The sequence below is a fragment of the Podarcis vaucheri genome (genome assembly GCF_965113315.1).
Source record: "Podarcis vaucheri genome assembly, chromosome: 5".
Classification (NCBI taxonomy): domain Eukaryota; kingdom Metazoa; phylum Chordata; class Lepidosauria; order Squamata; family Lacertidae; genus Podarcis; species Podarcis vaucheri.
Window position 1 is genome coordinate 3,525,549 of NC_138763.1, and position 27,222 is coordinate 3,552,770.

At 47.1% G+C, this 27,222-nt stretch overlaps 1 long non-coding RNA gene across 1 annotated transcript in view; it reads left to right on the plus strand.

The window, feature by feature from the left end:
- LOC309533407 overlaps nucleotides 1-22,220 on the plus strand; it is a 197,161-nt gene extending 174,941 nt beyond the window's left edge. The window contains exon 3 of the long non-coding RNA XR_014220221.1: nucleotides 22,067-22,220. This is a non-coding gene — a long non-coding RNA (uncharacterized lncRNA). The remainder of the gene's footprint in view (nucleotides 1-22,066) is intronic.
- The last annotated feature ends 5,002 nt before the right edge of the window (nucleotides 22,221-27,222 follow it).

Sequence of the window (27,222 nt, forward strand, 5' to 3'; positions counted from 1 at the left end):
ATTTAAAAAAAATGCGGGGAGAGGATCTGTCATTTCAGTGATGCCTCATTAGAGGAATATTAAGACCTTGGAGACAGGGTGGACACACCCCTAGCTGTGGAATAGGAATAGGGTAGCAACTGACGCCTTATAAAATAATGATGATGATGATGATGATGACGACGACGACAAAGGAAGGCACAGGTCTGCATAAAATCCAGATAAGCTAATTGAGAAGGATGGCTACAATTTTAGAAATGACTCTGTAATAAACAAAAATCTGCCCTTATTCCCTTATTTAACAGAGGCCAGCCAGAGAATATTGAGAAGCAAAGCAGCTCGTAAGCCTGATCATTATTGAACTGTTGCAACAGGGTCCTCACTCACCACACGCAGGAGAAGGAGGAGGACCCAGAACCAAGGTGTGTTCACCCTTATATGGACATTTTAAATTGCCCACCTTGGAGTCCAAGACCACCCCCAGAAACATCATACATTCATCACAGAAGGGGTGTAGCTCAAGACCACCCCCCCAGACACATCATACCTACATCACAGAAAGGGCGGTCTACAACAGAAATCTGAGTGTGTTGTTTATCTCCTATCTGGCAAGTTACCTGCTAATGCTTACTTGATTGGATACCCTGGGGAGCCTGGCCAGTCTTTTGTAATAATAAATACTTAGTTCCTGAAAGCCAGGTCACAGGCTCACCCTATTCATACACAGACATACCCTTAAGACAGGATTTGTGAAGGAAAAGACAATGGGGAGGCTTTCCCATTTTCTTTTGACCTTGTTTGAGGTCAATTTGGGAGGCACAAAATGGTTTCAGGACTTTCTGTGGGGTTTCAGACATGTGGTTTATATAGCGATGTACATGCTTGGTTGGTGCATTTATGAACACTGTGTGTGTGTGTGTGTGTGTGTGTGTGTGTGTGTGTGTGACCTTAATTTTTTTTATTTCAACAACTATGAAATGAAAAGGAATACATTTTACCACGTGGGGTTGGAAGGATCCAACTAGAGGTTACTTTTGGGGGGCGCTTCAAAGCTGGAGCCTGCCCTGACCCCAATTTTTATTCCAAGAGATGGCAAATACAGCAGCTCTAAAGGGCTTTTCTCCTCCATGTTCGCAATTCAGTCTGTGCCCTGCCTAGGTCTGGCAGTCTGCATAGGATTGACATGAGGGCTGCCAAGTCGGGAGCACCCCAAATCCTGAGATTTCAGGGCCCAAACCTGAGACCTAGGGGTGGCACCTTGGCAATGCCACATGGGGGGGGCGCTGGTGATCCTAACTCTGCTCTCGCTCCCACTACTGACCCATAGAGATGGAGGTTAATTGGGAGAGGGGAGGAGGACGCAGAGGAGGACAGACCCCTCTTCCCTGAGAGTATATGGAGGCTCGGGTGTGAAATTTTTATATATATTTGAAAGCAGAAGAAGAATGCCTGATCAAGTCTTCACAATGAGCCCTACAGATTAGGAACACCTAGCACATAGGTTCCTCTTCTTCTTCTTTGGCGATCACTCATAGCCGAGTAAGATTGTCATCCATAAACATGATTTTAACAATGAGTCCATAAGTGACTGTGGAGGCCAATTCTGGATCCACATGTCCTTCCACAGTGGGGACAGAGATTTCCGGGCAGGAGTTGATCACGGTGAGGGTTTGCCAAGCATGTATTCCTCTTAGCACGTTTCTCCCTTTCATCCTGAGTTTAGGCATCTTCAAAGCCCATGACACCTTTGGTAAAGACTGTTCTCCAACTGGAGCGCTCGCAGGCCAGTGTTTCCCAGTTGTTGGTGTTTATACTACATTTTTTTAGATTTGCCTTGAGACAGTCTTTAAACCTCTTTTGTTGACCACCAGCATTACGCTTTCCATTTTTAAGTTCGGAATAGAGTAGTTGCTTTGGAAGACAATCATCAGGCATCTGCACAACATGACCAGTCCAGCAACGTTGAAGAATGTTGAAGAATCATTGCTTCAACACTGGCGATCTTTGCTTCTTCCGGTACACTGGTATTAGTTCACCTGTCTTCCCAAGTGATGATTAAAATTTTCGGAGACACCATTGATGGAATCTTTCCAGGAGTTGGAGATGGCGTTTGTAAGTGGTCCATGTTTCACAAGCATACAGTAAGGTTGGCAGTACAATAGCTTTGTCAACAAGCATTTTGGTTTCTCTGCAAATGTCCCAGTCCTCAAACACTCTGCACTTCAATGAGGAGAAAGCCGCACTCGCAGAGCTCAGGCGGTGCTGGATTTCAGCATCAATGTTGGGGGCCGGATCCGGCCCAATCGCCTTCTAAATCCGGTCTGAGGACGGTCTGGGAATCAGCATGTTTTTACATGAGTAGAATGTGTCCTTTTATTTAAAATGCATCTCTGGGTTATTTGTGGGGCCTGCCTGGTGTTTTTACATGAGTAGATTGTGTGCTTTTATTTAAAATGCATCTCTGGGATATTTGTGGGGCATAGGAATTGATTCATTCCCCCCCCAAAAAAAATAGTCCAGCCCCCCCCCCACAAGGTCTGAGGGACAGTGGACTGGCCCCCTGCTGAAAAAGTTTTCTGACCCCTGACCTAGCGGGTCGGCCTCTAGAAATTAGGACAGAAGGCCACTTCTGTTGGGGGGGGGAGGCTGTATCCCTGCCTAATTTGGAATCTGGGATATCATCCTCTGCCTTGAAACGCAATGTGTATATGTGTGCATTTGTGTTTTTGTTTTGGAGTCTGAATAGATCCATGCCCGTTGCTGAGCTGAAGTGGGCATTGTTATCTGAGCGCCACACTTGGCAGCGATTAGCGTCCTGCGCCCCCAGGATAGCGCTTCATTGTGACGGCAACGACAACCGCTCGGGTGTTTTGTTTCGTTTTGTCCTCTCCCCTTTTGCCGGCTCTTATCTGCTTGACATGGAGTCTCGGGTCCCACAAGTGCTCGTGGGAGACAAGGCGGGCTACGTGCAAGTCCCTCTCTTCCCCATTCCTTCGGCCTCCTCTCTCTTTCCCCACAGAAGGACAACCGAGGCACTCCAGTTGTGGGGAGCGGAGAGGGGGGCAGGCAGGAGAAAAGAATGGCCATAAATAACAGTGGAGGAACTGGCAAAGAGCGCAGGCAGAGAAGAGAATAAGGACCGGAACTGCTTTTAATTAACAATTGAGGCACAGATAACAGTTCGCATCTAAATGCCAAAATGCTAATGCATCTCGCTTGGCTTCAGACAATATAATTGTCCCTTCCTTGTTTTGTTGCAGATCAGTGACAACCTGTCTCTCCTTGGGCCTCAAGATACAGGCCCCCTCCTCCCCTCCCTTCCCCTCCTGATAAATAAGAGGAAAGCTTGTCAACTTCTCCCAATAAACAACAAAACCTTTTCAAGCCCCACGCTCGTAGCTGGATCCCTGCCAGTTCCTCACGCCATGCAAGGTCTGCTTGCGTTCTCCAACCTGGTGGCTCCAGCTGTTTGGGGGCGGAAGCTGGATTGTCGCAATGGGCTTTACGTGGGCCTTCCCTTGAAGACGACTCGGATACTTGAGTTGGTTCAAAATGCAGCGGCCATTAAGATCTCACATAACCCCTTTTTAAAAAAGGCTGCCTTGATTGCATTTCCGGGTCCAATTCAAGGTGCTCACATGAGTGTTCACAGCCCTAAATGCCTCAGGCCCATAATCATCATTGTCATCATCATCATCATCATCTATTTATGCCCCCTCCCATCTGGCTGAGTTTCCCCAGCCACTCTGGGCGGCTTCCAATTGAGTGTTAAAAACAATACAGCATTAAATATTAAAAACTTCCCTAAACAGGGCTGCCTTCATATGTCTTTTAAAAAGAAGATCACTGCTTATTTGCTTCACATCTGAAGGGAGGGCATTCCACAGGGCGGGTGCCACTAGCGAGAAGGCCCTCTGCCGGGTTCCCTGTAACTTGGCTTCTCGCAGGGAGGGAACCGCCAGAAGGCCCTCGGAGCTGGACCTCAGTGTCCAGGCAGAATGATGGAGGTGGAGACGCTCCTTCAGGTATACAGGACCGGAGCCATTTAGGGCTTGAAAGGTCAGCACCAACACTTTGAATTGTGCTTGGAAACGTACTGGGAGCCAATGGTTTCTGTCACGGTGTCCCATTACGCCAGAAGCATTTTAGTCCTGCTGGCCACATGACCTGGAAAGCTGTCTGTGGACAAACACCGGCTCCCTCAGCCTGAAAGTGAGATGAGCGCCACAACCCTGAAGTCTCCTTTGACTGGACCTAACCATCTAGGGGTCCTTTACCTTTACCTTTTACCATACCCAACCAGCATGCCACATGGGCTGACCATGTACTGCAGAACGTGCCCCTCAGGATCTTCCCCAACTTAAACTTGGGCATTTAATTCACCAGTCAAGAAGTCTCCCTTTTCTACCTAGTAATGTTCTCCAGCCTGTAATAGCTTCCTGCAGCCGGCTAAGATCCACTTTCCCCTGCGTGTGCTTCATTTAAAATTAAAATGGAAGACAGACGGAGGGAGAGAAATGCTCAACTCCCAGCAATGCCTTATCGGGACGAAGAGTCCACAGCTGAACAAAAGGACATGAAGAGAAAGAGATTAGAGGCAGGCATTTTCAACAAATATCTTCCTCTGTCACACACAAGGCAACATTCCCCCACACTCTGCAGGATCCTTTGGACTTTATCAACGGCATCTTTCAAAATGTTGGGAGTTCTGCTGCTCAGCTTGTGCAAAATCCCCAGCAATTCCCCCTTCCCTTTTCTTCTAGAAATCAGCTCAACACATGGAGTAAAGGAGAAGCTGGGAGGCTGCAGTGGACTGCTGACATGGTCCTAGACCATGGGCAGGCAAACAAAGGCCTGGGGGCTGGATCCGGTCCAATCGCCTTCTAAATCCAGCCTGCAGATGGTCCGGGAATCAGTGTGTTTTTACATGAGTAGAAGGTGTCCTTTCATTTAAAATGCATCTCTGGGTTATTTGTGGGGCAAGGAATTCATTCTCCCCCCTCCCAAAAAAAAATATAGTTCGGCCCCCCACAAGGTCTGAGGGACAGTGGACCGGCCCCCTGCTGAAAAGGTTTGCTGACCCCTGTGACCTAGACCTTTCATAAGTTGTGGACAGTGGTGGAGAAAGGCTCTCAGGCATCTGGGGTGGTGCTCCCAGGGGCAGGGCGAACCACCCATAGGGGCAGGGCAAACTCCCCATAGGGGCTAGGGACAGGGGGCGCCCATAGGGACAGGCAGAGATGGAGCTAGAGGCAGCAGTGCATGTCCCAGGGGGGTACTATTTTGGTGGGGGGCGTCCCAGTGGGGTGAGCCAGCAGCGGGGACTAAGCTCAACCCCCTGAATCTCAGGATCCACAACTAAGAAACACAAGGCTGTGCTCTGCAGATCGGGGGTGGAGGTTGGCAGTGGGGCAGATTCTGGCACCCGGAGGGTGAGATGTACAGCTTAGGTGTACACATGGGGATGGAGCAAATGGGAAAAGCTCTTGAGCCACTCTTTGGGCTCCCCATAAGCCAGGGATCCTCAAACTTTATATCCTACATCGACCCAATGCCTACTCTTGAGGAGGCTCACAGAGGATATTGTGGTGGGTGCAGAAAAGGAATTTGGACCATCTCATGATTGACTGTCATGGTAACCTCAGCCAAAAAGCCACGACTGACATCACAGTGCCTTCTTCTTTCAAGTGTCCAATTACAGTGGTACCTTGGTTTTTGAGCCTCTCAGAAGCTGAACGTTTCAGTTTTCAAGCGCCAAAAACCCGGAAGCAATTGCTTCTGTTTCTGAACGCGCCTCGGAAGTAAAACAGCTTCTGCTGAGTACCCCCTCTTTTCTCCATTGAAATTGTAGACCATCCTTTGTGCCTTGGTTTTCAATCGTTTCAGAAGTCAAAAGGTCTTCTGGAACGGATTGCGTTCGAAAACTGAGGTACCACTGTAGGGCAATTATATCTACCAATCAAAAAGGCATTCAACCTCCTTCAGAACTGTTTTGAGATCCAGAGGTTGCAGGATCTCAAAACATGCTAATAATTGCACTCATCCCTCCTGACTCCCACCACAAGCAGTCTGGATCTGTTCCCAATAATAATAATTTAAAAAATCATTACATATAGAAATCCTAATGCTGTGCACATGGAAGACATTTTGTGTTTGGCAGAGGAGAGGGAACTGAAAAAGAGGGAGAGACTTTATTTTTCCCCTCCTATAGTCGTGAGAGCTGCATAAAAGACTCAAGATTAAAGCCTTTGAATAGTTTGGCTATCAAATACTACATGGTTTTTGTTTGCTTGTTTGCTTTAGTGCTTCCAGCAAGGGGGGGGGGGAATGGTGAGTTTTTTTAATATACCTGAAAGAGATTTGCTCTCCTTTCTTTTCTCTCTGTGAGATGAGAGGTCCAGGTGGAATGTTTCGTAAGACTAGGTGCTTGACATGATTGCCTCTATTATATGTCCCTTTGTAATGATGGAAGTAGCCGTGGCAAATTTCGCAAGAGTTTGAGAAAAAGGGACTCCTGGCACAACTACAGACATATGTACTGCTGCACGCCACCCCAATCTTTGAGCATGAGAGATTCCAGGAGTTCAACGTGGCTTACCCAGGGTTCCTGCTACCTTTTGGAAGTCAGGTACAGAGAAGACTGTGGTGTCTTTATGATATATGGTTTATTTACACGTATACACAACCTGAGCCTATGATGGAGGCATTCAAGAGGGTCTTGTTTCACCCGTAAGTGGAGATTTGGATGCAAGCAGATACCAGACATTGTACTATGAGTACTATGCCTTCAACAGCCTGCAACCTTTTTCCATCATGGCCATCTCTAAAACTCTACCTCAGATTCTCCCTTTGTCTTCTAACTAACCCTGAGTTTAAGGAGGGGCACTGTTCTGTTTCCATGCACTGCTCTAGTTTCGCCAGAAGCGGCTTTGCCATGCTGGCCACATGACCCGGAAGCTGTACGCCGGCTCCCTCGGCCAATAAAGCAAGATGAGCGCCCAACCCCTGAGTCGGTCACGACTGGACCTAATGGTCAGGGGTCCCTTTACCTTTTAATGGCTCATCACCTTCCTTTTGCTCTCTTAATGGCTCACCCCCAGGTGATTTCCTCATCAGGAAATTGGTCTGGTTTATACTTTTGCTAGATCCAGGGGTTCAGTGTCTGGCACTCAGAAATGCAGGGAGCCTAAAACTGATGACACAGGGATGTATGGCACCCATAAACTCATAACAATGCATAATACATACATACATAATTTTAATTGTATGCTGTCTTTCCATAGTTCAAACCATGCTCAGGGCAGTTTGAGCATGAAAAAAATGCATACCCACAACATAACAAAAGTCAGAAAATAAATAAAACTGAAATCCTCATATGAATGACAGTATATAAATTTAATAAACAATAAAAATAATAAAAATGCAAAATGAAACCAAACGATTGCCACATAAACCACAAGATCTTAAATAAAGAAGTAAACAACAACAACAGCAATTCCCCCCGCCCAACCATCCCAACACAAAAGTCTGTTCAGCAGCCTCTGCTCTTGTAGCTGGAGTCAGTCCGAGCTCTGCCCTCTCAGGCTAGGTTGAAAAAAGTATGCAAGGCACAGAGCAGTTCTTCCAGGTCTCACAGCCAAGATAGCAACTAGAGGCAGAGGGTTGAACAGGGAGTGATTGTGCTGGGAAACTACTATTTCCTTGTAGGATAAGATACCAGTTGCCTTGAGCAACCACCACAGCAGCCTGAGGAAAGTGTGACTCGCTTCCTCTCTGCTACACTGCAGCGCCCCTACTGTAGATGGCCCAACAGGGTATTGCAGCCATCAGCTCAGTGACGAGCAGACAACCCAGGAAGCCAAGAGGGCTGCAGGTGGTCCAATAAAACTGCCGACTGTGGCCTGGCTGTTCAGTCTGAGCACTACATCTCTTCCCAAAGCAAATTTGCTTGCAGCATCATGGGAACACTGGCTGCCATTGGTTCAGCTGCTCTGATGTCACAGAAGGAAGCCCTGCAGGTCTGTAGCCAGGCAGCTTCAGGGTCAAGAAGAAAGCTTTAGCATTGAAAGTTCATCTCCAGTCTAAGACGGTAAATTGTGTGTGCCTTTTTCAAAAGTTTCAGGCCTTGGAGTTTTCCGCTGCTAGATTGGTTCCCAGTCTCCTTGCCCAGACATCAAGGGCAGCTTCCAAACTGATGCCCCGCGTGCGAGGATTTGATGCTCAAAAACAAACCCACAAAGCAAACCCCTCCAGGGAACACCAACCCCTCCACCGGCAAGACGCTCAGAGACTTATCAGGGGCGGAAATTACAAAGCCAATTTTTTATCTTTATTCAACAGTCCCTGAGACCCTGCTGTGCTTCTCATCCTGAGTCGCTTTAATTTCTGATCCATTAAACTCAGAGTGTTTGGAGCGTCATGAAAACCATTCAGTTTATCAGCATCAGGGCCCCAGGAGAGAGGAAGGTGTTTCGCAGCTCAGGTCGACCTCTTCTCTTCCCCCGCGATAGTGATGACAAGAGGAGAATTACATTCTCGCAGCTTCAGCCCGGCTGCCTGGGCCGACAACTGCTCTGATCCGAGATCTGATAAATTAGGAATCCGCAGCCTCAAAGACTTCCAGAAGAAAGAGAGAGAGAGTGAGAGGTCCACGATGCACAAGGCCGATAACATTATGCTAATGCTTCAAAAGTACTTGTACCCTGGACTGGATTCAAATAAAAGCCGAGGAAATTCTTCAAGAGTTTTTTCACAAGCAGAAATGTTAAAGACTTCAGGCACTTAGAAAGGCATGGCAGGAGGGAGAGACAATTAGAAATCACAGAGACAGTGGCGTGGTGTGGGGACCAGGGAAGCCATGGCCCCAGCGTAAAATTCCGGGGGCGCAACCAGGCACCCCCATGCAGGTGCCAGCTTCTGCCAGGATTATTATTATTATTATTATTATTATTATTATTATTATTACTACCCCGCCCATCTGGCTGGGCTTCCCCAGCCACACCAGTGTGGTGTAGTGGTTAAGAGTGGTGGACTCGTAATCTGGTGAACCGGGTTCGCTTCCCTGCTCCTCCACATGCAGTTGCTGGGTGACCTTGGGCCAGTCACACTTCTCTGAAGTCTCTCAGCCTCATTCACCTCACAGATTGTTTGTTGTGGGGGAGGAAGGGAAAGGAGAATGTTAGCCACTTTGAGACTCCTTCGGGTACTGATAAAGCGGGGTATCAAATCCAAACTCTTTCTTTTCTTTCCTTCCAACAAAATATTAAAATACAGTAATGCATCAAACATTAAAAGCTTCCCTAAACAGGGCTGACCATAAAGAAGGCTGATCACCGGAGAATTGATGCTTTTGAATTATGGTGTTGGAGGAGACTCTTGAGAGTCCCATGGACTGCAAGAAGATCAAACCTCTTCATTCTGCAGGAAATCAGCCCTGAGTGCTCACTGGAAGGACAGATCCTGAAGCTGAGGCTCCAAGACTTTGGCCACCTCATGAGAAGAGAAGACTCCCTGGAAAAGACCCTGATGTTGGGAAAGATGGAGGGCACAAGGAGAAGGGGGCAACAGAGGACGAGATGGTTGGACAGTGTTTTCGAAGCTACCAGCATGAGTTTGACCAAACTGCGGGAGGCAGTGGAAGACAGAAGTGCCTGGCATGCTCTGGTCCAGGAGGTCACGAAGAGTCAGACACGACTAAACGACGAAACAACAACAAAACAGGGCTGCCTTCAGATGTCTTCTAAAAGTCTGGTAGTTGTTTTTCTCTTTGACATCTGGCGGGAGGGCCTTCCACAGGGTGGGCGCCACTACTGAGAAGGCCCTCTGCCTGGTTCCCTGTAACTTGACTTCTTGCAGTGAGGGAACCGCCAGAAGGCCTTCGGTGCTGGACCTCAGTGTCCCCTCTAGCCCTGGCAAAAGTGGCAGAGCAGCCCATGAGAACAGGAGGCAGGACTAGATGTGTCATTGGCCAGGTCCAGCAAGATCTTCATATGATCTCACCTTGGTGGCTCTGCTAGGTCGATGGGTGTTCCAAGAAGTTCTCAGAGCAGATAAGGATGTTTGCAGGAGGGTTAAAGCAATTCCATTGTTCTTCCCCACAAAGTTTACTGGAAATCTACTGACTCCAGGGCTGCTCTACTACAGGCAATAGCTGTACAATGGTACTGTTTAAAAAGCAGATTCCAAGGAAATGAGGTCTTCTTCTTTAGTGGTCACTCGTAGCCAAGTAAGATTGTCTTCCATGAACACAGTGAGTTCGTAAATGACTGTGGAGGCTAATTCTGGATCCACACGTCCTTCCACAGTGGGGACATAAGTTTCTGGGCGGGAGTTGATTACGATGAGGGTTTGCCAAGTGTGCCTTCCTCTTAGCACATTTCTCCCTTGCATCCTGAGTTTGAGTGTCTTCAAAACCCATGGCACCTTTGGTAAAGGCTGCTCTCCAATTGGAGCACTCTCAGGTTGGTGTTTCCCAATTGTTGGTGTTTATACTACATTTTTAAAGATTTGCCTTGAGAGAGCGTTTAAACCGCTTTGGCTGACCACCAGCATTATGCTTTCCATTTGTAAGTTCGGAATAGAATAGTTGCTTTGGAAGACGATAACCAGGCAAAGGAAGACAAGACAGTGATGTTTGAAAACCAGCCCAAAACATTTTGCTGCCTGAGGTGAATCAGAAAATACCTGCCCCTGGAAAAAATACAATAGTTTGTAAAGGGTGCTGATGTATCGGAGTGTGTGTGTGTGTGTGTTTGTTTGTGTGTGTGTGTGTGTAAAACATAGAAGAGTACCATATTTTTCAGTGTATAACACGCCCCTGTGTATAAGATGGGACTCCAAATTAGGAAAATGGGGTGAAATTGCCCAGAGTCTATGGTTTTTTTGGGGGGAAGTGCCAAACATCACTCACCCGCCTGACCAACACTGCCACTTGCACACATCGCAAAATCTACCAATCGTCTGCCCGCTTCCGCAAACAGCCGCCAATCACCCACCCGATTGCCGCAGCAACAGCCAATCAACAGCAGACTTTGCCGCAACCAAAAATCACCCGCCCAATCGCTGCTGAAAATCTCCTGCTCACGGCAGCAACCAACCCCCCCGCCCCCCCTATGCACTATCCAAGTATAAGACGACCCCCATTTCTAACATTATTTTATAACAAAAAACCCTCCTCTTATACACAGAAAAGTACAGTAACTTCCTTCCTTTGCCTCCTGTCTTCTCTGCATTCCAAGCAGCAATAGGCAGTGGCAGGCAAGCTCACTGACCAGCAGGCAAGCTCCTTGACCACCTCTTATGTTCTTACAGTTGTCTCTACCTGCCGTATTTTTCGCTCCATAAGACGCACCTGATCATAAGACACACCTAGTTTTTAGAGGAGGAAAACAAGGAAAAAAATATTCTGAACAAAACAGTGGATGTATGATTTTTGTGGTTCATGCTGTGGCCACAGATATGTGATCTGATGGTAAATTTGGGGTGACCCAATGCAAAAATCCTGAGGATCCATGTGGATCTGTAATTGTAACCACGGTTTTGCGCCATTGCAACCCCAGGAAAAAGTGGATGCGTGATTTTTTTAGTGCAGGCTGTAGCCATGGACATGCTATGTGATCTGATGGTGAATTTGGGGTAAATCTGGGGTGACCCAATGCAAAAATCCTGAGGACCCATGGGCTTTTACCTCCCCCCTCCCAGGCATCCTCCGCTAGCGTCCCTTATCTCTCTTCCAATCCCACCAATCAGCTGCTTCGCTTCAACACCCCCTTCCCTTTGCCTTAGTATCTTTTCCGTAGCTGGAGCAATTTTTTTGCACCTCCTTTTCTTCTAATTTCTCTCCTTATTGCTTTAGTCCTCCTGCTTCCCCCCTTTGCAAGTTTGCTGTCTTTACCTCTCCCCTCCCAGGCAGCCTCCTTTATCTCTAGCGTCCCTTATCTCTCTCCCCGATCGGCAAACGATAAGCGGCTTTACTTCAACACCCACTTCCCTCTTTCAAAAAGAAAAGAGGGTGATCTGCTTTTTGCCCCTGGGTAATTTGGCTCCCCTTGGGACGCGGGTGGCGCTGTGGGTAAAACCTCAGCGCCTAGGACTTGCCGATCGTATGGTCGGCGGTTCAAATCCCCGCGGCGGGGTGAGCTCCCATCTTTCGGTCCCAGCTCCTGCCCACCTAACAGTTCGAAAGCACTCTTAAGTGCAAGTAGATAAATAGGTACCGCTTTATAGTGGGAAGGTAAACGGTGTTTCCCTGTGCTGCGCTGGTGCAGGCTCACCAGAGCAGCTTCGTCACGCTGGTCACGTGACCCGGAAGTGTCTCCGGACAGCGCTGGCCCCCGGCCTCTTAAGCGAGATGGGCGCGCAACCCCAGAGTCGGTTACGACTGGCCCGTACAGGCAGGGGTACCTTTACCTTTTTAATTTGGCTCCAGGGCTGACGCATTCACTCCTTAAGACACACAGACATTTCCCCTTACTTTTTAGGCAGAAAAAAGTGCATCTTATGGAGCGAAAAATACGGTAAGTCACTGCACAGATGGGGTGACTAACTCCCTACCTGCCCCAGAACTGAATTAGAGGGCATTCCAGGCAGTCTCTTGGGGTTCTGCTCTTGCAATGACTCACTTGAATCCCACCCAATGATGCTTCTCAGAGTTGAGTATTCTGCTCTGAAATGATCTCAAGCTTTGGCAAGACTTTTGGGGGAGCCAAGTCAGCAGGCGATGTCACCAGCAAAGGAGCGGAAGTCCATGTGTCCCACAGATGGCAAATCTCTGCGCTTTCAGGCTGGGAACAAAAGGCAAGGCGCTCGCATGAAAGGGAGAAAATGGGTAGCGTTTCGTGCAAGCTACGGTAAATGCAAATGAGCCCGGCAAATAAAGACGCCTTTCTCCTTGCAGTCAGGAGAACATTCCTCAATCCCGCTATCTTATATAAGACAATCATCGCCTTTATGTCTTTTTTTAAAAGGCCCTGTGTGCAGGAAGCATAATCTCTGCCATTTCCCAAAACTAAATATACTTGAGGATTTTCAACATCTGCGGGTTGTTGTTCTCTTCCTCTTTAGGATGAAAAATATTTGCAGCGTGAACTGATAGCCCCACTAAACTTTAAAAATAAAAACAACGGGTTGCATAAGGAGTCTGTGTGAGGTGTGCATACAAGGGGGCAAACTCTCTTTTTTGGAAATCATTTTTATTTGATTTTACAAATATGAATTTATAACATCCTAAATACATACCCATATATAGAAATTACTCTGATTCTCAAGACTTCCCTCCATCCCCTCCATGGTCCTGTTGTCAACATTTACAAGTGCATATGATTCCATATTCTATATTTTATATCAATCCATATTGTCCATGGTATTTGTTACATTACAAGTGGGTTTCAAATTCTGCTAGTCTTTCCATCTGCATACAGTGGTCTCCTAGATAAGTTATAATTTTTCCCATTCTTTTTAAAAAGTTTTTGTCCTCAGCCAGTGTGGTGCAGTGGTTAAGAGCGGTAGACTCGTAATCTGGGGAACCGAGTTCGTGTCTCCGCTCCTCCACATGCAGCTGCTGGGTGACCTTGGGCCAGTCACACTTCTCTGAAGTCTCTCAGCCCCACTCACCTCACAGAGTGTTTGTTATGGGGGAGGAAGGAAAGGAGAATGTTAGCCGCTTTGAGACTCCTTCGGGTAGTGATAAAGCGGGATATCAAATCCAAACTCTTCTTCTTCTCTTCTTCTCTGGTTTCCTGAGTTTTCCTTCATTGGAGCTTTTTAAACAGAATTTTTGGGGGGCCACCTGTCAGATTCTATACCTGTGATTTCTGGTTTGGCAATGGCTTGGACTAGACGAGACTTGGGGTCTGAAATATACTCGGAGTCGAGAGTGGATTTCATGCTCTTTATTCAGCTCGTAGTGGTGAGGAGGAATGGAAGTTCCCCCAGAATGTCTGCTTTATATACATTATTTACACAATGGGCCCCACGTGATTGGCTAATTCCGGGATTCTCCTGTAGGCCAATCAGGTTGCGGATTCCCTTCTACCTGGAGTTGGATTGGGTGGCTCCTGTGGACTAATCAGACTGCTGCATTCTGGATCCTATTGTTCTAGGACCAATCAGACTGCTGCCTTTTGGATCCTATTCAACTCAGTACATAACAGGGTCTCTACAATTCTATGATTCCATAATTCTATTGTTCTAATGCTGGACACTTTATTTGAGTCTGAGAAAATAATTTAAAAAAGAATACTATGCTGGGAAAAATAATGAATTTAGTGCAACATTATCATATTGGCTGGGGCAAAGATTTATTTATTCCTCTGTGTCTTCAATTTGTTTTAACCTCCTGCTGTTGTTATGTATTTTTAAACTGGCCCAGTTGCTTTATGCTTCTCGCATTCTCCTGTTTTAATAATGTAATTGGTGTCTTGCATTTGTTTGTATCTATTTTTTATTCTGTGTCTTTGATCTGGAATCCTCCCTGGGGGTCCCTTGGGGGACTGCAAGGCAGGGTGGAAATTTTCCAGAATAAAGCGTTATCATTCCAACGTATTATGAAAACCGACCAGTTATTTCTATGTATTAATGAATTGCTGGATTTCCCACCCTGGTTCCTACATAAAAATTCCACAATTGATTATGATGCTCCCTGATTTCGGTGCCATCTAGAGATCAGAAGGTCGGCGGTTCGAATCCCCTCAACAGGGTGAGCTCCTGTTGCTCTGTCCCTGCTCCTGCCAACCTAGCAGTTCGAAAGCACGTGAAAGTGCAAGTAGATAAATAGGTACCACTCTGGCGGGAAGGTAAACTGCATTTCCATGCGCTGCTCTGGTTCACCAGAAGGGGCTTAGTCATGCTCGCCACATGACCCGGAAGCTGTACGCCGGCTCCCTCGGCCACTAAAGTGAGATGAGCACCGCAACCCCAAAGTCATTCACGACGGGACCTAATGGTCAGGGGTCCCTTTACCCCTTTACCCTTTACCTTTATCTGGAATGGAACTCAAATACTGACTAGGGTAAAATCATTTTCACTCTGGAAATAAGTGGGCATCATCAGCAGGCAGCACCAGGGTGTGTGTTTTTTTAAGTAGGGGGGCCTGACGCAAAGGAAAATATGACATTTTCCCTGCGTCCCACGTACAGGAGCAGTTGAACAAAAACTTAAGAACCTAAGAAGAGTCCTGCTGGATCAGGCCAATGGTCCATCCAGCCCAGCGTCCTATTCTCATGATGACTGACCAGCTGCCTGCAGGAAATCCACAAGCAGGATCTCTCCCTGAGCACAAGAGATCTCTCCCTTCCTTTGGTTTCCAGCAGACAGTATTCAAAAGCATCGCTGCCTCCAGTTCAGGTAGAGTATTTCTACCTGAGGTGAGATCCTTCAAACTCGAGTTGGTGGGATGGAACCTGGGACCAAGCAGGTGCTCTTAACTCTGAGCTATGGCTCTGCTGTGGGGTGTAAACACAGGAGCAGTCAATGACAACATTCCTAGAGTGTACATGTTAGAATATGGGGAGGGATGTCTGTCCAGCAAGCAGGTAAACTTCCTGGGGACGGACTTCCTCCGCATGTGACCAGAGGTGGGTGTGGCCTCACCTGTGCAGGTAATGACAAAAGCACAGGGCAGGCAGCCATTCTCTCTCTTGCCATCTCTCTTGCCTCTCTTGTCTCTCTGCCATCACCTTTCGAAGAAGCAGGATGCCCTCTTGGCTCTCAGCCAAGAGAGGACGGGACTATCTTGCTATAAGATAGATTCTGAATGTATGTAACCTTTTTAAAGCTGTCTGCCTCCTGGGATCATATTGTGAACAGAACGTGAGTAAACTCTTTTATACTTTTATAAAGACTGTGTCGTGTCTTGTATTTTAAGAGGGAACAAAGGGGAAATTACCAGAGTGATTATTATAGAGGTTCTAGCGAACCTGTGCACACGTTACCGTTGCGAACTTAAAGGGGAATGTCCATAAACTCTGCTGATATTTTGGGAACTTGTTAGCACAAGTTCGATTAGGATATAATCTCACAATATATCCTCTCCTGCACCCCAGAACATTCCCACATCTGCTACTAGAAACATATGGCTACAAAAGTTGGGTGCAAGCTCCACTCCCTGCCCAGCAATAGCAAGATCCCAGGAAGATTCTAGGCACTCAACCAGGGTCTGTTTCTTTGGAGACTGCCATAGCTTTAAGAAATATGGTTTATTCACCTATTTACACCTTCAGTCTGCATGGAGTCCAGTTCTTACAGCTTGGTCATTTCAAGAGGGGCTTGCCCCCCACAGCAGTGTAGACCCGAAGTCCAAGGCATCTTTTCCAGCCTTCAGCCAGCCTGCCCAAGATGGATCCCAGTCTCTCTTCTCCCTTCTTCTTCCCACAACACTCTGCTAAAAACTCTCTTTTCCATCACACCCAGTTATCCTCCCAAACCTCCAGTCTTTGTTCACACCTCAGGGCCAGGGGAAAGGACAGTTCTCTTGCATCAGACTAACCTGATCTCGTTTTTTGACAGAATTACAAGCCTGGTAGATGAAGGGAACGCAGTGGATGTAGCCTACCTTGATTTCAGTAAGGCATTTGACAAGGTGCCCCATGATATTCTTGTAAAGAAGCTGGTAAAATGCAGTCTTGACTCTGCTACCACTCAGTGACAACCATATAACAACCATATGTCAGGAGTGCTCTGATGGTGTTTCCTGCTTGGCAGGGGGTTGGACTCGATGGCCCTTGTGGTCTCTTCCAACTCTATGATTCTATGATTCTATGATTCTATGATTCAGTGGATTTGTAACTGGCTGACTGACCGAACCCAAAGGATCTCATCAATGGTTCCTCTTCATCCTGGAGAAAAGTGACTAGTGGGGTGCCACAGGGTTCTGTCTTGGGCCCGGTCTTATGCAACATCTTTATCAACGACTTGGATGATGGACTCAAGGGCATCCTGACCAAATTTGCAGATGACACCAAACTGGGAGGGGTGGCTAACACCCCAGAGGACAGGATCACACTTCAAAACGACCTTGACAGATTAGAGAACTGGACCAAAACAAACAAGGTGAATTTTAACAGGGAGAAATGTAAAGTATTGCACTTGGGCAAAAAAAAAATGAGAGGCACAAATACAAGATGGGTGACACCTGGATTGAGAGCAGTACATGTGAAAAGGATCTAGGAGTCTTGGTTGACCACAAACTTGACATGAGCCAACAGTGTGACGCGGCAGCTAAAAAAGCCAAGGCAATTCTGGGCCTCATCAATAGGAGTATAGCATCTAGATCAAGGGAAGTAATAGTGCCACTGTATTCTGCTCTGGTCAGACCTCACCTGGAGTACTGTGTCCAGTTCTGGGCACCACAGTTCAAGAAGGACACTGACAAACTGGAACGTGTCCAGAGGAGGGCAACCAAAATGGTCAAAGGCCTGGAAACGATGCCTTATGAGGAACGGCTAAGGGAGCTGGGCATGTTTAGCCTGGAGAAGAGGAGGTTAAGGGGTGATATGATAGCCATGTTCAAATATATAAAAGGATGTCACATAGAGGAGGGAGAAAGGTTGTTTTCTGCTGCTCCAGAGAAGCGGACACGGAGCAATGGATCCAAACTACAAGAAAGAAGATTCCACCTAAACATTAGGAAGAACTTCCTGACAGTAAGAGCTGTTCGACAGTGGAATTTGCTGCCAAGGAGTGTGGTGGAGTCTCCTACTTTGGAGGTCTTTAAGCAGAGGCTTGACAACCATATGTCAGGAGTGCCCTGATGGTGTTTCCTGCTTGGCAGGAGGTTGGACTCGATGGCCCTTGTGGTCTCTTCCAACTCTATGATTCTATGATTCTATGATTCTATGCATTGCCAATGACTCTCAATGGCCCTGTATCGTTCCTTAATGGCCCTAGCTTGGCCAGCCCATTTTGCATTAGGGTAGCCCAGAGATTCCTCTGCAGCTTGTATTTCTCCTTTCACTTCCCAAATAATCAAAATCCCACCATTTATTAATTTCTAGGGTTTGGGGGGAGCCCCCCCCCCAAAAAAAATCTATAAAAATACAAAAGCTAGTGTATGATGAGTCAAACCTCTGGCCCATCTATTCCAGTACAGTGGTACCTCAGGTTACAGAGGCTTCAGGTTACAGAGGCTTCAGGTTACAGACTCTACTAACCCAGAAATAGTACCTCAGGTTAAGAACTTTGCTTCAGGATGGGAACAGAAATTGCACAGCGGCAGCAGGAGGTTCCATTAGCTAAAGTGGTGCTTCAGGTTAAGAACAGTTTCAGGTTAAGAACGGACCTCTGGAACGAATTAAGTTCTTAACCCGAGGTACCACTGTACTGCCTGCTTTAACCGGCAATAAATGTCTGAGACCTTTTGCAGGAACGCAACTTGATGGATACCCCTTTTCAACTGCAAGCTCTTGGTTGAACCTGATGCCTTCTGCGTATAATGCAACTCTTCCATCACGGGCTCCTCTTCTGAAAATGACCACTCCCCGCATCAGATGGGGGGTGCCTTTTGTGTGGTCACACGCAGCCCCCCTGGACCTATGCAGCACCCGGCAGTACAGCCTGCCTTCGCTCCCCCCCCCAGCCAGACACCTGGAGGTCTCCGCCTACCTCCGCCAGTTATCCTATCTCGGTTGGGGAGGCGTTGCCGGGCGATTTGGCCAGGTAAAGGGAGGGACCGCCCTGCCCACACAATAGAGGGCGGAACTTACCTGAGAACCCTCAGTCAACTGCAGAGCTTCTCCCGCCCTGCCCTCCCTCAGTTAAGCTTTCTTTTGCAGGTTAGCCTCTTCACAGGTACGCGGGCGCTGCTACGTCAAGGCCGATGTTGAAGGGCCAGAAAGGAATTTTCCTGCATTGGCAGGTTTTGCCTTTCCCATAGCAAAACCTCACAACCTTGGCAGTTTCAGGCCTTGGGCGAAAGCCTTTAGTCTATCTTCCCTAATGGGGGGGGGTGAAGTGTTGACCCCCCCCCCACGGCGACGAACCCAGGGTTCCCGTTAAAGGGGTTGTTTGAGGGGAGACATTGGCTGTACGCCAATAGGTTGTCATTGCTCTCCCCTGCGACAATGGCGAAATGGGGGAGGGTGGGCTCTTTGCTTAAACAGATGTTCTCCGAAGCCAGCCCAATCCCCACTCATCCTGGATAACCGGCCGGGGACTGGGAGGGATAAACGCCCAATGCCTAAGCCAAGGTCTCTCTACATCTGAAGCTTTAATGAAGTTGTGGCCAATTTTAATCCCATAACATAGTGCCTTGAGTCATTTACCAACCTAGATGTTTGGGCTGCAACTCGAATCAGCCCCATAACCATACAGCCTGTGCTAACTAGGACTGGTGGAAACTGTTTCCCAAATCTTCTGAAGGGCACCGCATTGGCAAAGGCTGGATTAAGGGCTGGGAGCTGATGCCTAGTGTTTCCAACTGGCTAAAATACCTCTAACTTTTTTGCCGAATTGTGGCCATTATGCTTGTTTGCAAGCCGCACAAATTTCACCTTTGCATATGCTCACTGCATGATCTTTATTTTCTTCCACATTGTTGGAAACAAAACACTGGCTGCATCAGATCTGATTGCAAAGTCTTAAATATCGACGATGGTGTCAGACAGAAACAAAGGACGCAGCTGGGTTTGCCGAAATGACGACGGTTTTCATCGCACTTGTAATTAGGAGCTGGGGGAAGGAAAGAAACAACCGTCTTTTTAAGCTCAGAAATGGAGCAAAATTTGATTGAGGTTCAGCAAGAAGGAATAAATATGGAAAGCAATTATACCGTCTTGGTTGCGATTCACTGACGGCAACCTTATTTAAAGGCATGGGGGGGTGGGATGGATTTGGTTGCAAACAAAGAAAGCAGGGAAGAGATCAATGTTTCTTTCTCTTCCCCACAGTTAAATTAAACCAAATGGAATGACTGGGATGTGACGATGAATTGACTTTTGCTAAATAAATAAATAACAAGTTAGCGAGCAGTGTCTGGGAAGCACAAAACTGGAGTGAGTTGCGTGAAATTTGCTCTGGAGACCATTATCGCTTCCAGAATTCCCTTGATCATTTTGGTGGGACGTCAACAGTCTAATGTGGGGAAAAAATAGAAAGGTCCACTCGTTGGATTTTCACTGTGGGTTAAAACTGTCAGGAGTTTCATTCTCTCTCGTGCTGCAGAATGCGCGACTACTAGCTCACATGCTCTGTGTGTTGACATTCCATTCTTTGGATGCATGGGGACGGAAGGACACGTGCGCCACTTCCGTCTTCTTTGTTCTTTGTTCTGTTCTGTTGCTGTGCTTTCTCAGAGGAGAAGAGACATGCCATGATTACTCTGTTCTTCATTTTGATCCTGTAAATAAATTACTCCTCAGTCTCAGCTTCTGCTAGGTTCTGCTGCTTGCTTGAACGTCCAGAGAGGTGAATTCTGTGCTCTGCATTCCGGACCGGTGCCAGGAGAAGGCCGTCTCCCACCCAGAAGCACCAACAAAAACCTCATCTTGCGTGTGAAATAGTGAAGACTACTAGAGAAGAGAATACTAAACTTTCTACATGACTGATTCCCACCCCTACCCCATTTGTGAACATCCAATGAAGCTCAACTGTAGCCTTTCAGACTTTTCCCATGGGCTGGGTGTGCCCAGAGCAGTTGCATACAGCTTATATCCCCTTCAGGTCCCCTTTCCCCCTCCCCAGAAATCCAGCCTCATGAGTTTGTACACGTAAGTTTACACCCTTGAGCATGAACAGAAATTCCTGTTTCTGTACTCTTATCTTGGGGTAAGAAGGTCACCCAACTATAGGAGTACTCCTGGCGCCATCCCCGGGTGTGGGGGCTGACAGGCCGGTCTTGCAAGGTCTGTGCGTCAGTGTGGTCAGGATAGTTACAACCTATAAGATGAGACCCAGATCTGCCATCCCGTCTCCACTCGGAACTGACAAGGCCATCCATTAAGCCTTCATGGACTGATAAAGGAGAGGCTTTGTTTATACAGCTGGGCTTGTGTTATACAGCTCAAGCTAATGTATTTTAGCTAATGGATCCTTGAAGAAGGAATTTGGGAATTTTGGGGCCTGATTCTGGTGACTGCAGGGTCAGGTTTGGGTAACTTGTTCCTTCGTTGCAAGATTCAGGACAGATAAAATAAAATTTCTTCTCCATGCAGCACACAGTTGAAGTACGGAACTCGCTCCCAGAGGGCCCAGATGCCCTCACGAGTGTTTGCATCCCTTTCACAACACTGGAACCCATGGGCTATTGGTGTTTCGCAACTTTGACCTGTTGCAGGACCTTAGCCAGACCTTAGCAGAGCATACGCAGAGTTCCAGAAAGCAATCAGTTGCAGACAGTATGGACAAAGCAGGAACAAGACACTGCTACTAGTAACTTGATTACTTAGAGGTGTTTATTATTTACAGCAGACTTTACAAGTTACTATATACAAGAACAGAAATAGATCTTAATTTGCTCTCTCTTAACAAAACTGAGAGTGGAGTACCTGCAGGCAATGGGTCCTCCATCACCTCAGGAGCCAGAGCAGACTCAGCTGGTGCCTGCACCTGAGGATCCAGCACAGGTGAGGACCCTTCAGGCTCAAGCCCCAGCCCCGGCTCAGCTGGTTCTAAAGGTGGAGAAACCTGTGCAGGCAAGTTCCCTCAAGTTCAGCCTCTGAGTCCGAATCCCAGGCCATCACACAGTGGCTACTTTAGGATGGCTCTGCCTGCCTCCACAGCTAGAGTTTGCAACGCCTGTGTACAGGTCCAGATTTAGGTTTGACGAGGCCCTAAGCTACTGAAGGTAATGGGGCCTTTTCTATGTCCAGCTGTCCTTTGTCAACAACAAATTGTTGCTGGACCTAATAGGTATTTCAAGTCATTTGCACATAACAAAATATGTATTTTATCAAAGTAATTGTTGAACTGAAATACAATTAAGAAAAAGTATATTAACAGTGAAATACAATTAAGAAAAAAAATTTAGGGGTTGTTTTTAAAAGTCTGGAATGGATTAATCTGTTTTGCATTTCTTTCTATGGGAAAGCATGCTTTGGTTTTGGAACAGACTTCCAGAACGGATTAGGTTTGAGAACCATGGTACCGTTGTATATAGAAATGAGCAAACCAGTGATATTTTAGGGAGCAGGCTAGCAGACGGGGCCCATTACTTACATCATAGGAGCCTAGACAACACAAAACATTGTTGCTGTATGTAGGTTTTAATTTATTTGTTTTTTTTCTTCTATTTTGGAAATGTACATCCAGGGGTTTTTTTCTTTAATTTTTTTTGGGGGGACCCCAAGAGAGTGGGGCCCTGAGCTATACCTTGTTTAGCTTATACGTAAGTCCAGCACTGCTTTCTGGATACCAGTTACCTGAAACCACGGGAGGGGAGAGTGTTTCTATTCAGCCACCGAAATGGATGTATTGAAATGGAGATGCAAAGAGGTTGAGGGAACATTTTCTCATATGTGGTGGACTTGTAAAAAGGGTAAAGGAGCATTGGGAAATGATTCATATTGAATTGAAAAAAATGTTTAAAAGTACTTTCCAAAAAAAACCACAGAGTCCTTTCTGTTGGGGATAATTCAGACTGAAATTCCCAGCTGTCAAAAAAGGTTATTTATGTAGGGTACTACTGTGGCCCATGTTTCATTAGCCCCAAAATGGAAAATGAGCGAGGTCCCAACCAAAGAAGAATGGCAACTCCAGTTGACAGGATATGCGCAGCTTGCGGACCTAACATACAGAATAAGAGAACAAGAAGAAAGTACGTTTAGAGAAGATTGGAAAATGTTTTTTGAATAGATAGGAAATAACTGTACAGCTGAACACTCTGGCAGCATTAAGATAAACTCAACCGTCTAAATAAGTTTTGATGGATGTAATAATGGAATACTGAATGGTATAGTTTCTGTAAAATATGCAGGGATTTATGATATGCAAAATGAACCACGGAAAGAGAAGAAGGGAAGTCATTGATATTTCAAGGATGTAAAATCGAGTGCTTTAAATTGTAAAACAGAAAATTTAATAAAAATTATATTGAAAAAAGAGAAATGGATGTATTAGCAAGCCTAATATATTGCACAATGTACGTTGCAATTTACTAATGTTAAATAGACACAATTGGGGTATATCCAGTTTCTTGGAGTGGTCACCTGGATGATAGGTCTGTTTCGCCCAGATTGTCATTTTGGAAGTCATGTGCCCCCGGTGGAAATGGTTTTGCTTAGCAGGCCTGTGTTATGAGTCCATCTGAAAGTGCCTCTGATTGCCCATTTTCTCCCATTGGGGGGTCAGTCAGCTGCAGCACTTGCCAAGCCAAGGTAACTCTCTGGGCTTCCATTCAGAATGGCGTGCCTCTTCGATGCCAGCTGAACATCGCACCGTGAAGACCGTGTTTGAAAACAGCTGATGAATGGGCACTAACAAACATCGAGGAAATAGCAGGGGGAATCGGAGCTATCAGGCATGGCGTGATTCAACGCCGGCTTTCATTTCGAAGGCTCCTCTCCGCCCCTCCAACTCGCCAAGATGCTTTACATTTTAATGGGATTAATTACCTTGTGGAAATCAAAGTGTGCAGGGAATTGCCAGCGACAACAAAGGTTTAATGGTCTATTGAGCACAAGTTGAATTAATTGGGTTGGGGCGTTTATTGGCAATAAGGCACAAGGCTCTCCGGCTAAAGGGGGTTCCCGTGACTCCCCATTTGCCAGTGAGGGGGAGGGCTTTCGTTTTGTTTGCGTATTTATATGTCAGCTGAAAGGCGTGTTCATTCAAATGCAGATCTTTGCATGGCTACCGCTGGTATGGGCCGATAAGGCTTTCTTGATAGGGGCCAAGTGGATACAAGGATGATGGTTTGGGTGGGGATGAACGTTAGAAAGAAGATGGCACTGCCATCAAAAAGGGCAGCCCTCTATCAAGTTCCCCACCCCCACCCCATAGCAACAGCCCTCTACATTAAAAATGGCAGCCAAAGAACTTGGAAAGTGGCCTGTGTTTGTGAGTCCAGGACCCGCCACCCGCATAAGAGTATAATAAGACACAAAGACACATTATTTTAGGTTAATGGGCAAAATTAGGCCACAACTTTTATTGGTTACAGCATGTGAGTAGTATTGGCTTAGGCACTGGATGAAACAGCAATACCAGGGGCAGCCAGGAGTCATATCAGGGTTAACAACTAATGGGAGGAGCTTGTTGATGCAAATACAACTGGAAGCTCCCCCATGACGTCACCGGGGGTCGTGCCATGGCCCTAGCCACCAGCAGGGCATCAGACAGGATCCATGACTGCCGGATTCCTTTAACAGAATACCCAAAAGAGGAGGGGTAGATGATGGCACATACCCAATCCTCCAACACAGCACTCATATTCCAATGTTTAACCACCAAGACCAGAAAGTTGTGACGAATTGCTACGAGGTAGGTGAAAAAAAATTCTTAAGGAAATTAGCCCTGAGTGCTCACTGGAAGGACAGATCGTGAAGCTGAGGCTCCAATACTTTGGCCACCTCATAAGAAGAGAAGACTCCCTGGAAAAGACCCTGATGTTGGGAAAGATGAAGGGCACAAGGAGAAGGGGACGGCAGAGGACGAGATGGTGGGGCAGTGTTCTCGAAGCTACAGACATGAGTCTGACCAAACTGCGGGAGGCAGTGGAAGACAGGAGTGCCCGGCGTGCTCTGGTCCAGGGGGTCACGAAGAGTCGGACACAACTAAATGACTGAACAACAACAACAACAGGTGAAAAAACCAAGAGGCTGGTACCAATTTGCCAAATGGATAAAAAAGTCCTACCAGGCCCCTTGGGCAACCAAGGCAGCCAACTGAAGTCCATAGCAAGGTCAATACGCAAAAGAAGCTGACCTAAGAGGAAGGGAGGACGGGAGATGCTAAGAAAGCAGGAACAGACTGGGAGCTGAGCGCTGCCTCGGCTGTTTAAATGCAGCTAGCCCCGCCCACCAGCCGGCCCTATTGGTCGGCTGGAAGGCTTGGCCGCGGCAGCAGAAGCAATCAGGAGCAGGGAGCCAAGCACGCCTTCCTGCCCCAGCGGGAAGCTGCTCCCGCTCACAACCCCTCCCCTCTGGGAGGAGGAGAGGCCTTCACCTCTCTCTTTTAAATGCTCCCTTTCAACCCTGGGCAGTTTATCCAAAGTCTAGAACATCAGGAGGGCTACAGGCTCCCCATCACTGCTCTGCTGAATCCAGTGGCGTAGCGTGGGTTGTCAGCACCCGGGGCAAGGCAAGTAATTTGCGCCCCCTAACCCGTGGATTTGCGCCCCCTAACCCATGGATTTGCGCCCCCTAACCCTAACCCCCAGATGTTGCGCCTGGTGCGGCCGGCCCCCCCTGCACCCCCCCACGCTACGCCACTGGCTGAATCCTTGATGGTCTGGCGTCATTCTGGCTCCCTGTGTTGGAGCTGGTCATCTGGAGCAGGGATTTTGTTTAACTCACGGATGTTCCCTGCATGACTGAGAACTTTGATCGCCAGAATATCTCCTGTGAGATATTCAGAGTTGCTGGAATAACTTTGATCTTCAAATATCTCAAGGGATGTCTCATGGAAGATGGAGCAAGCTGGTTTTCTCCCCCACTGGAGGGTAAGACTCAAACCAATGGCTGCAAGTTACAAGAAAGGAGATTCCAGCTAAACATCAGGAAGAACTTTCTGATGATAACTGATATTTGAGAGTGGAATGGACTCTCTCGGAAGGCGGTGGACTCTCCTTCCTTGGAAGTTTTGAAGTGGAGGTTGCATGGCCAACTGTCATGGATGTTTTAGCTAAGATTCCTGCATTACAGAGACTTGATGACTCTTGCTTAGGAAAGGGAGATTAGCAACTGGCCGGTACTTAGTTAGGTTTTCCGAATCCAGGGAAGGTTTCTTAAGGAGTTGTTCTACCACTGCTTCCTTCAAACAGGTAGGGACCACCCCTTCTTGCAAAGAGGCATTGATCACCTCCCTGGCTGAGCCAGCTGTTCCCTCTCTGCTGGATTTTATCAGCCAAGAGGGGCAAGGGTCTAGAGCATAAGTAGTTGCCCTGACCGATCCGAACACCTTGTCCACATCTCCGAGCCTTACCAACTGAAACTCATCCTTGCTTGTGACAGCTCTCAACTTCCTCCCCCGGGGTCCCTGTCTTCTCAGATGCAATGCAATTATCAGATCAGCCCTGATATGCAGGCTACTTGAACTTTTGTTGTTATTGTTTAGTCGTTTAGTTGTGTCCGCCTCTTCATGACCCCCTGGACCAGAGCATGCCAGGCACTCCTGTCTTCCACTGCCTCCCGCAGTTTGGTCAAACTCATGCTGGGAGCTTCGAGAACACTGTCCCACCATCTCATCCTCTGCTGTCCCCTTCTCCTTGCGCCCTCCCATCTTTCCCAGCATCAGGGTCTTTTCCAGGGAGTCTTCTCTTCTCATGAGGTGGCCATAGTACTGGAGCCTCAGCTTCAGGATCTGTCCTTCCAGTGAGCACTCGGGGCTGATTTCCTTCAGAATGGAGAGGTTTGATCTTCTTGCAGTCCATGGGACTCTCAAGAGTCTCCTCCAGCACCATAATTCAAAAGCATCCATTCTTCAGCGATCAGCCTTCTTTATGGTCCAGCTCTCACTTCCATACATCACTATTGGGAAAACCATAGCTTTAAGTATACTTTGTTGGCAAGGTGATGTCTCTGCTTTTTAACATGCTGTCTAGGTTGATCTTTAATCTTGATCTTTAATGCGTGAATAATTCAGCCTGACTAAATATCCCCGTGCCTTCAGATGGGAGGGTGTGTGTGCAATCCCAGCGAGTGCAAATGAAACCCTCCCGCAACGGCTTTCGAGATGAAATGTTGAGATGCTCCTTAGTGTCAGTCTTTGTCACTTCCATGGCATAATTATGAGGGTCATCTCAGGAAATCCTGGAGATTTGTCTCTTGAAATCTCACTTTGTCTCTGTGCGCAACCCGTGACTAGATGTTAGAGACCTTGAACAGAAGCAGATTTTATATTTCTCTGCAAAAACAAAAAAAGGGCTTTCTTTAAAACAAAACACTTGTTTCTCTTTCCCCGAAGGACCATCTTTCTCCAATACTTGCATTTCAGAAATAATGACAAATGCAAGGCAACAGGGGACAGGGGGAGAAAGGGCCTTTGAGTTACTCTTTTATACACCTCAGGATTCTGACAGCAGGGGCGTGAGGTTGTTCGGCTCATTCCACTTTGGCGCTCACCCACCGTAAAATACAGCAGCCCAAAGTATCTAAT